Consider the following 11970-nt stretch of genomic DNA (forward strand, 5'->3'; position numbering starts at 1 on the left):
ACCACTTGTGTGGCAGGGAGCTGAGAAATGAAAGGCCAAAAAGCATAGCCGCAAGGCCAATCTCGTTGCATGCAGAGGAGAAGCGTTGAAAGGGAACTAACACAGTTGCCATGGGGGTTGGACGTGAGTGCTCTCTCTCTCTCTCTCTCTCTCTCTCTCTCACACACACACACACACACACACACACACACACACACACACAGACATACTCACACACGCGCACGTGCGAGAGCTATGGCCACCGAATTGGGACCAGGAGCCCTAGACTTGTGGCACTGTTGTTCTAACTTCTCTCGCAAGCCAATTTGCCAACCTCATGCTCCCTAACCAGTAGTGACATGGGAATAGCGGAGACATCCGTCTTGATTGTCGATGCCTATGAGGTTCTACATTCTTGAAAAAAGTGGTGCTTCACCCATGCGCGCGTGCCCATGCACGCACGCACGCACGAGAGAGAGAGAGAGAGAGAGAGAGAGAGAGAGAGAGAGAGCACTTTTTGATGTGTGGAAGGCTTCAATGCTCGAGGATTTCTCAAGCTCAATAAAGAAGTAGTATAGATATCAAAGTATTAAATTTGACGGTTGTTGTTTTTTTATGGCCTTCAAAAGGAAAAGTAGAGTAACCCTTTAAGTGACACATGGATGCCTCTAGGGCTCATCTCTCTCTCTCTCTCTCTCTCTCTCTAACACACACACATCAGTGCCCCATGCAAGGGTATAACAGATTTTCATAGGTGTGCTCGGGGTGGTGAGAGAGTGATCGTGGATGTACTGGGTATTCAACTTTTCTATGTCTATCATGCTCTTCTATTTTGAGGATATTTGAGATTCCCAATGTTTGCAATAAGCCAGGTTTAGTGTATTTTTGCCACTAAAATTGTAAATTTTTCGCTAGATTTCAAGATTGCTAATGAAGAAAATTAACAAAATTTTGCAAGTTTTAGTGTCAATATTATCAATTCTTCAAATTTCAACCTAAAATTAAAAAGCCTGTTTTATTGTGCAATTTTTTATTTTAAGATTTCTTCGATTAGAAAAAAATATTTTTGGTAGGCCCTATTTGAGAAACCCTCCCCCCCTCACCCCCCCCCCCCCCCCCCCCTTCCCCCTTCCCCCCCCTCTGTGTGTGTGTGTGTGTGTGTGTGTGTACACACTCAATGTGTCCCACATAAGGTTTAGGTAGCGCCAATCAAATCCGAGATCGTTCGACTCTGACCCTTTGTGCAAAGCTACAACATGTAATGTGCACATTCTCCAAGCTAGAAGGAAAATTATACACGAAGGTGCTAAGTGCGAGATTTTAGCTCAACAATATACAATGTGTGAAATCTTCGAAAGTTCTACATTTTTTTGAAGCTCAAGTATAAATTTCAAGGCTAGAAAGAAAAAGGGAGTTCTTTATGCTCCGCATAATCTAGCCTGGGCACATCCCAATGGGATCCATATTGGGGGTCATTCGGACCGTCGAAATGGGATCGACATTGGGGGTCATTCGAACCATCGAATTTGGGTTGTTAAGTAAATTTAGGGCGAAAAGTAAATTCAGGTCAGCAAGTAAATTTAAGCTAATCAAGATTGTCTCGCACCTTGCACGTCAAAGCCACGACCTGTCCTATTTAAGGCATGGACTCTAACCACCACGCTCACATGCTTTCATTGAATATCATGGTACTCCTATGCATTACATTGTAAGTGCAGACTAATCTGTAAATTTGGATACCGATTGCATGGTCTACAATGCATGTGTGTCATGAACTGTCACCTCCACCCTTGATCCCATTTAACCATGTCCATGCCATAGATGTTCTTTATGGCCTTCGAAATACGAAGTAGAGCCATCCTTTACAAAAACAAAAGTAATCACCCTTCAAAATTGAAGGCTTGAGTGAAACTCCATCACTCTCCATGGCCTTGCTAAAGAATTTAAATAATATAAATATAGATATAGTACTAACTATTGTGACTTTTTGACATAATTAAGAAGTCAAAACTAAGTCTTTTTATTTTTTGACGAGAGTACTTCTTACTTACCCTTCACTTTAACATTTCAAACCAAATGACTTCCTACTTACCCTTTCACTTTAACATTTCAAACCAAATGACTTCTTACTTACCCTTCACTTTTCTTTTCTTAAAGTTCTTGAAATGAAGGAGAGAGTGACACATGGATGTCCTCTCCTTCTTTGAAAATTTTAAGCTCAATTATATATAGTATAGATATAGAAGATTTCTTAGGAACTAAGAGTTAAGTAAGCTTTACTCGTTATTGAACTCAAAAAAACGAACTTAAAAAGAGAGGCATTCCATTGTGGGTAAAAGGTAAAGTACTTTTCTAAAGTAGATTTTGCATGATTTGAAAGATACTTCTTAAGAACTAAGAGTTAAGTAAGCTTTACTCGTTATTGCATAAGTAGAAATTGCTTGAAGTGAATGAGTCATCTTTATCCATAGATACTTATTTGTCATAACACATCGATCACACATCACATCAGATCCTATTTATCACTAATTGAAAATGTGTGAAGTAGATTTTAAAAAAACTTTATTTATTTTTTACTTTTATAGCATACTTCCAAGTTTAAAGCAACTATCCCCACATGTACTATCTCAATCAAAGATCTGTACACGCTAAGCATTGATCGGAATGTGTAATCTACACCATACACTCTAAGAGGAAAAATTGAGAACCGCTCATATTACTGTGGAATAACAAATGAAAAAAGGAGAGAAAAAATTGCATTGGCAGTCATAGAAGTGGCGATAGATGCGAAAATGGTTTGTCAGCAATATGTGCAGTAATAGTCACGGATATATACTCTCGTATATTGTTGCGTCTATTATCGCGGATATTACCGCCATGCATCTATTAAAAAATAAAGGTGCTCATTTGGGCAGCCAATTTTGCATGGCCCAAATGAGGACCTTTATTTTTTACCTGCTCAAAACGATTGAAACATCAATTGCATTTTGAATAATGTACATAGAAAAATATATACCTTACCTTGATAATTTAAAGTGCAAAAAAAATTTACAAATAAGATATAAATTTTAGTTCGGTTGTATATACATATGCTCATAGAGTTTTTCTTGTGTCACATTGGGACTTTAAGAGAGGACTACAAATATTTTCTATCTCTCCAAGTCCTTCTCCTCCTCGTTATCGTCCATAGGTTCATACATTTGATATGATGTAGACATATCGCATGTAGAGATCCGACTACTGAGTCGAATTGCTCGCAAGAGATGTGATGGTTCTCCAACAATTATCACCAAGTATCGAGTTCTGCGTGTCGCTCTCGATATTTGACCGTCTCTTTGGTCGGGCGACTCAAAGTGATATTTTCCTAAGTTAGCAATAACAAAAGCAATTCATAAACTAAAACCTTTTCTGAACAGTTTAGATTCCAATTTAAAAAATCTTACATATTTGTTCTTCCAAGCTGCTCTGCCTCCCAAACCATAGTGTCTGGGAGTTTCTCTAGCCATATCTTCACGTTGTTTCCTGTAGGATGAGCTCATTGCAGTTTTCCTACATTGTCCACTACCACTCCGCATCTGCCATGCTGTCTCCACGATAGCTCCTGTCTGGATTTGTGACCTGGTTGGTCGTTGTGCGTCGTACACTTGATTGCTTGTTTTTCACAAATGTTTTAATGTTACCCTCTAACCACTGTGTTGAAAAAATGCTGATTGGGACATTTGGGAATCGAGCATGCAACGCTTCCTCGATGTAGCGTGAATGATCGGACTACTGGTTTTTGAACTCTAGAAAACATTTTTTTTAAATCAAGTGTACAAGAATCTAAAGATGGCGTTGAAACGCCCTATCATGTGCTTTACCAAAGTCCACTTTGTCACCATATCTCACTCTATAGTAGTGTTCATGCATGTCTGGCATGGGTACATCAATATCCTCGTCCTTTGCATTTAGGGCGGCACGCTTTGAAATAGGGGACTCCATCCCCCCCCCCCCCCCCCACCACCACCAAAACAAGCAAAACCACAGTATCTCCCGCCACTCCGCTTGTCTTGGGCGTTCGTTGCCCAGAGACGAACATCGATACACAATCCCAGAAGAAGTGCGTCAATGATGCTTTGGTGAAGCATGAGTGGAATGGAGTGGCGTGAGGCCTTGCAATGGAAGGGGAGTGGGACCCTGCGATGGAAGGGGAGTAGGCTTTGCGATGGAAAGGGAGTAGGTCGGTAAGAAGAGACCGTAGAAGGAGGTGACATTGATGCGAGGATTTGGACGTACAGAGTCCCTCCCTGGCTCCCCCATGGCGTGGTCTGATGAGAAAGATCATAGGCCGCAAGCTGTTGCTGCGTGTAGCGGTCAAACAATCTCTCTGTTGAACGAAAGTACAAGTCTCGTAAAGAGAGTGCGCGTTGGAGGTCTGGATCTACCACTAGCCGAAGAACTTGGGTAGATGGATCGGCACCTCCGTAGGTGTAGGAGGGCCATGCTTGCAAATAACAAAGAGAAACCTACACTCATGCTCACAAAAAAATAGCTACATATATGCTTAATTCCAATGCTTGGACTTATTGCCTCAAGACTCAGGTCCAGTGGAGGCAACATCCACCCTGGATGGGAGCCCATTTGGGACGTGAACCAATCAAAAGAAGAATCTGATGGTTGTTCCCTACGAGATGGTCTCTCGTCTGACATCTACATTAAAGGTTGATAAGTATCAGGACCCAACGCTATATCTAATCTGCATACCTCTACATGTCTACATCCAATCCCTCTCTACACCTAAACATAGGTATACCTAAACCTAAACATACGTATTCATCTACCCCTTTATATCTCTCTCTATCTAACCCTTTCCTCTCTCTCTTTCTCTCTCTATCTTATGTATAGAGAGGGTAGAGATAGATAGAGATTAAAGCTTTGGTTACTACTTCTCTTAGCCTTTGAAAAAATGTACTGAAGTAATTACACCCGTGGTTTAGAATATTATTTATTGCAAAGAGTAGTAGAATGGATTTAACAGTGCTAAGTTGACACTGATTCCTATCGAGTTTGCTAATAACTCAATAATGGTTAAGCTTTAGGCAAGTCTAAAAGACTCCATCATTAAAACCATAGTTCTCGATGGTGTCCCCCAAATCCTGTAAACGGGCATGCCAGCCGAGATAATAAATCTCAGTCCCACTTACCCTATTGCAATGAACAACTTCAACCTTCATAGATTAAAGGAGTGCATCTCTTCTTAGGTAAAGAAGAAAAAAAACTCTAATCACTAAGTATCTATCTCTACACTCTCTTTATAGAGACATAGAGAGGGGTAAGACGAGGGCAATAGAGTAGAGAGACCAATAGGAGATTTATCTACTCCTATTGCTCTTTCTCTCCCTCTCTCTTTTCCTCTCAGTCTCTACTCTCTCTCTCTCTCTCTCTCTCTCTCTCTCTCTCTCTATATATATATATATATATATATATATATATATATATATATATATAAAATATACTCTCTCTTTCTCTCCCTCTCTATCTTTAATTTTTACCTCTTTCTCTCTCTAATCTCCCTTTCCTTCTCTCCCTTACTTATTTCTCTCTCTTCATAGGAAAAGAAGGAGGGGGGGCAGCGGGAGGGGGGTTTACCTTGACTTATAAAGACGGTTGAAGATTAGGTGGAGCGTCCAAAGTAGTTCGTGATAAGTCCCCCTCTAAGAAAACTCCTTCCAAAGTGGTCCGGAATAGTTTGTTTGTTTATGTGTGTGTGTGTGTGTGTGTGTGTGAAATAGTTCGCGGTAAGTCCCTCTCTAAGAAAACTCCTTCGAAAGCGGTCCAAAGTAGTTTGTGTGTGTGTGTGTGTGTGTGTGTGTGTGTGTGTGTGTGTGTGTGTGTGTGTGTGAAATAGTCCTTGTGTGTGTGTGAGAGAGAGAGAGAAAGAGCATCCAAAGTAGTTTGCGGTAAGTCCCCCTCTAAGAAAACTCCTTCCAAAGCGGTCCAAGATAGTTTGTGTATGTGTGTGTGTGTGTGTGTGTGTGTGTGTGTGTGTGTGTGTGTGAAATAGTCCTTGTGTGTGTGCATGTGTGTGTGAGGAAGAGGAGAGAGAGAGAGAGAATAGGGCAGATGCTTGGGGGTGCACGTGCGATGGCGGGGGAGAGTTTGAGCAGGGTATGTTGCTCTCCCCTTCTTTTTTAGACACAAGTTATTACTACAGATATTTATCGTGCAGCCTTTTCAAACAAATACAAAAGGATACGAGGTAGCAGGGGGTACAAACCACCTCCCTCTACCCTTAGATTGTATGATATCCTATCTATAGTCTTTGATTTTTTTAATTTATCCAAACCTTCTACCTGGTAGAGTAGATAGATGCCCCATGGATGGCATTTTAGAGGGCAACCAAGGGCTTTCCTATAATTTGTCAAATCAACCGCTTGATGAATTACTTTATGGGATTTATGCCAAGCTGATGTTCTTGCCCTCCTACTACATGCAAACCTTTGAAGAAGATTCTACATGGGGTTTTTCATTTTCCAATCCACAATGTTTGGCCTCGTGGTAAAAAATCTTCGCGCCAGATTTTTCAGATACACCGTAATGGAGCTTAGCAGTCCAGTTGATTTAGAGTCCTTGGCCAAAATGGAAAAGAAGCTCCGAATAAAGTACTATGATGCTCTAGAAGCCTTGACGAAGCAACAAAAAGCTCAAAAATTAGACCATTATCCGATACCCTGAAGCTGTGTTGCAAACGACCCAGTTTAGGAGGGGGAAAATGTTAGCATATTGCTAACATCGGAGTCTATATATATAGTCTATAATATAATCTCTTGATTTTTTTATCAATCTGACATCTATAGCCTTAAACCCTTGTACTTCTTTGATTTTCAAACTGAATTTGTAGCAGTTATGTGATTATAAGCCAAAGAGTGTGGGGCTAAATGCTTCCAAATTGTATCATGAAATCTTAGGTTGCAATAGAGTTAAAAAGTTTTTCGCTTTGAACTTAAAACTTTTGGGTAAGGTATAAAAGTCAAATTTTGTAAAACCTAAAGGAGTTCTTTTGGATCATAAGCGTTACGATTGTTCTGCAGAGCACTGTGTTCTTCCCTTCTTCTTTCTCAAGCTCATAACTCCATGGTGAAGTGTCCATTAGAAGTGACATCTGCTTCATCGCATTCACAGGAGAAAGCTCTTCGTAACATAGTAAAACTATGTTTTTGTTGCTACTCACCTACTCCGTAATATGCTCATAACTTAGGATCTACATGACCAAACTATATTTTATGCATTGGAGGGGTGTTGGGGCATCATTGCTAAGCTCTAGGGTGCAATTGGTGATGAAAATGGTTAGGTCAAATATGCCCTGTAGGTAATAAGTGTGATTTTAGCAAGTGCTCAAAAGGGGGATTTAAGGGCATGGACATGTGTCTTTAGATGTTGTTTACCCATTCTATAAGTTTCATCTTGTTTGGACTTTGTTTGCTTTGTAAACCGTTGAGATTCGCTTGCTGTGTCGTGGTTAGCATTTGCTGCTTGACATGCAGTTGAGTGTGTTTTGAGTAAGGTAGGGGTTGAGTGTGTTTTCCAAGAGACTGACAACCTCTCGTAGCCTCCATGCACTAGTTGAGCTGACTCTATCATGTGGTTTGACATTTATGTTCATGGTTCTCACTATCACTACAATAAGATAGCGAGGCTTGGCATTCGGGGGGCCCCAACAACTGCAAACCTATAGCCCCGCCCTGTGATCGAGCCCAAGTGACATGTAAACCCTCAGTATCTCTTCCCACCTACACCTGATACTCCTAGTGGTGGCCAAGAATTTTAGGGGGTGCCTCTTGGAATGCTGCTCACATTGCTACCCGATTTCATTTTTCAAACAAACATTAATCTTTAGATCCGAGTCTCAGCCACTCTCTCAAAGCTCGGAGCTTTGAGTAACGTTTCAAATATTTGAAGGTCCAAGAAATCATCAACAAGACATCCGTCCAAACTCTGCTACACCCGGTCATTCTAGATAGGTAGCAAAGAAAGTGAGGACTTCACTCACCATGGTGCACCAGTGAGGACACTCTTGAAGAAGCAATTTTCAAGCTCAATGACATTCTTCTACCTGTCAACATCAAGCCTAAGTTTGATTCTTGGATCAATGATAAACACATGCATTTGCCACCACTCGAGCATTGTATCCTCACCTTCAAGGACAAAGAAGAACGGATAACGCTACTACGACAATCCTGTTAAGTATGGAGCCTGATTTACCCTTGTAATTTTCTGTGGTAAAAGCGCACATTTGTAAGGCCCCCATTATGAGGAGAAGCCATCGTGCGTGAAGGAAAATCACTCACCGGAAACCAAAATTTTCACGAACAAGAATCGGGGGCAACTTTAGAGGCCTCGGGGGCCTCCGTCCCCGAGACTTTTTTTTCGCCGGAATATTATGGCCGGACGGCGGCCGTAAAGTGGTCGGAAGACAACCGGTCGGTTGGCCGGTAGTCAATGGCCGATGGCCGGTGGTCGGAAGTCAATGGCCGGTGGCCGGTGGCCGAATTCAAAAGCGGACTTGTCTTCTCAAGGGCGGTCTTTCATTCTGATGTTTGGGGTCCTGCAAGTACACCATCACTTGGTGGCTCATTGTACTATGTAACATTCATAGACGATGCGACTATAAAAACATGGGTTTATGTCATGAAGAATAAATCCGATGTATTTTCCATATTTCAAAGGTGGAAAGCCTTTGTGGAGAATGAAACAGGTACCAAGGTTAAATGCCTCAGATCCAACAATGGAGGCGAATATTGCAGCCAAGCTTTTGAAAGCTTTTGTGCTAGCAATGGCATTCGGAGGCAAAGGACAACCCCAAGGACACCTCAACAAAATGGGATTTCGGAAAGGATGAATAGGGCAATCATGGAACGAGCACGAAGCATGTGGCTACATGCAGGCCTACCGCTTGAGCTTTGGGCAGAAGCTATAAGTACGTCTATGTACTTAATCAATCGGTCACCCTCAACGGCATTGGATGGGGGAGTTCCAAAAGAGGCATGGACAGGTAAACCGGTGAATTATGCATTTCTCAAAGTGTTTGAGTGTGAGGCTTTCATGCACATAGATAGAAGCCTAAGATCAAAGTTAGATGCAAAGTCCAAAAAGTGTTTCTTCATTGGCTATGGAGAAGGAGACTTTGGGTATCGCCTATGGAATCCTGAAGATGGTAAAATCTTAAGGAGTAGGGATGTAATTTTTAACGAACAAAATATGAACAAAGATTACTTGGAAAGAAAACAAACAAAAGAAACAGGTGATGAGTACATGGAGCTTGAGGACAGTGAAGACTCAAGGACTGCAAACGGTGACAATGTGCAACAACGTCAACCAAATGAGGAGCCTCAACCTATTCCCCGAAGATCTACAAGAGCAAGTAGACCTCCAGAAAGGTTTGTTCCTTCCTTCAACCATCTCTTGATCTCAGATTCTGGAGAGCCCGAATCATATGAAGAAGCTATGCAACACGAATCCAAAGAAGAATGGACGAAGAGCATGCAAGTGGAGATGGACTCACTACATCGCAACCAAACATGGGAGTTGGTTGAGTTGACTAAGGGTAAGCGGGCACTTCAAAACAAATGGGTGTACAAGCTAAAGGAAGAAGAAGGTGGGAAGAAAAGGTACAAGTCTAGGCTTGTGGTAAAAGGTTTTTCTCAAAAGAAAGGTATTGACTTCAATGAAATATTTTCTCCTGTTGTAAAAATAAACTCAATTAGGCTTGTCTTAAGCCTTGTGGCTGCTCATGATCTAAATCTCGAGCAAATGGATGTAAATACGGCATTCTCTCACGGTGACTTAGAGGAGGAAATCTACATGCTTCAACCAAAGGGGTATGAAGTAAAAGGTAAGGAGAAAATGGTTTGCAGATTAAAGAAGAGCTTGTATGGTTTAAAGCAAGCATCAAGACAATGGTACTTGAAGTTTGATCGATGGATGTTGGATCATGGATTCACAAGATGCAACTCGGATCACTGCGTCTACACGAAGAATTTGGGAGATGGGAAATTCATCATCCTAATGTTGTATGTTGATGACATGTTGATTGCAAGTGTTAACATGCAGGACATCAAAGACCTAAAAGAGGAGCTGTCCAAATCTTTTTCAATGAAAGATTTAGGTGCTGCTAAGAGGATACTTGGTATGAAAATATCAAGGGACAGGATGAAGAAGACAATAAAGCTATCTCAAGAAGATTACATTAAAAAGGTACTAGAAAGGTTTGCAATGCAAAATGCAAAACCAGTTTCTACACCTTTGGCTGGTCATTTTAAACTAACGAAGGATATGTGTCCAAAGACACAAGAGGAGATAGCCTATATGTCTAAAGTTCCATATGCTGCAACGATAGGTTCTCTAATGTATGCTATGGTCTGGACAAGGCCAGACATTGCACATGCAGTGGGAGTTGTGAGTAGGTTCATGGACAACCCAGGTAAAGAGCATTGGCAAGCTGTGAAGTGGATACTTAGGTATCTAAAAGGGACAACAACAAATGCTTTGTATTTTGGAGGAACTGATATTTTTCTATAAGGGTATGCTGATGCAGATATGGCAGGTGACAAAGATACTCGAAGGAGCACTACTGGCTATGTGTTCACGGTTGGAGGCACAACAGTAAGCTGGGATTCAAAGCTGCAGAAAGTGGTTTCACTTTCTACCACGGAAGCAGAGTATGTAGCAATGACGGAGGCAACCAAAGAAATTCTGTGGCTTCACAGATTCTTAGAAGAGCTTGGATTCAAACAAGACAATTGTGTCTTGTACAGTGATAGCCAAAGCGCTATCCATCTTGCGAAGAACTCAGCCTTTCATTCAAGGACAAAGCACATTGAGGTGAGATATCACTTCATACGCACTCTTTTGGAAGAGGGACAGCTAAAGCTAGGAAAGGTGCATACAAGTGAAAATCCTGCAGACATGTTTACAAAGGTGGTCAACAAGGACAAGTTGAGCTTTTGCTCATCTTCAATCGGCATTCAAGGATAAGAAGCCAGAATGGAAAGCAGTCACAAGTTTGGTTTGGAGATCAGTCTCCAAGTGGGAGATTGTTAAGTATGGAGCCTGATTTACCCTTGTAATTTTATGTGGTAAAAGCGCACATTTGTAAGGCCCCCATTATGAGGAGAAGCCATCGTGCGTGAAGGAAAATCACTCACCGGAAACCAAAATTTTCACGAACAAGAATCAGGGGCAACTTTAGAGGCCTCGGGGGCGGAGGCCCCCGAGACTTTTTTTTTTCACCGGAATATTATGGCCGGCCGGCGGCCGGAAAGTGGTTGGAAAACAACCGGTCGGTTGGCCGGTGGCCGGTAGTCAATGACCGATGGCCGGTGGTCGGAAGTCAATGGCCGGTGGTCGGTGGCCGAATTCAATGGCCGGTGGCCGAATTCAAAAGCGGACTTGTCTTCTCAAGGGCGGCCACACATGGGCGGATTGGAGGGTCCGATTTGGACTTATTCGCACAAGGGCGGCTACACATGGTTGTCTTTCATAAGAGAGGGCAGCCCTTTTGGCCTATAAAAGGAGGCCATTTCTACACACATTTCATAGTGTGAAGTTGATGCAACAAGGTGAGTGTGAGGTGGTGAGAGTGAAGCAAGGCGGGAGCTCCATTAAGGGTATAATCCCTTTGTAAATTACTTCTTGTTTTGAAGTACTAAAGCCATTGAGTGGCTGCTTTCCCGTGGACATGGCCCACATTGGGTGAACCACGTATATCGTGTGTACTCTCTCTCTCTCTCTCTCTACTCTATAATCTCGTATATGTAAATCTGTCTCTCTCCATTAAGTAATCTACTCAATTGTCTATTTAGCTACGTCTTATTTCCTAACAAATCCTGCCTCCTCAAGGGAAAATTATTTTGGATCGCCGAAGAATTGACCACAAATCAACTCAAAGTAAAAGCAAGCAAGCTCAATAATGTACACAGATCCTCAAACAAGATAAGTGGCAATCTACTAAGG

Source organism: Adiantum capillus-veneris, chromosome 26 (genome assembly GCF_014529385.1).
Source record: "Adiantum capillus-veneris isolate H3 chromosome 26, ASM1452938v2, whole genome shotgun sequence".
NCBI classification, from domain to species: domain Eukaryota; kingdom Viridiplantae; phylum Streptophyta; class Polypodiopsida; order Polypodiales; family Pteridaceae; genus Adiantum; species Adiantum capillus-veneris.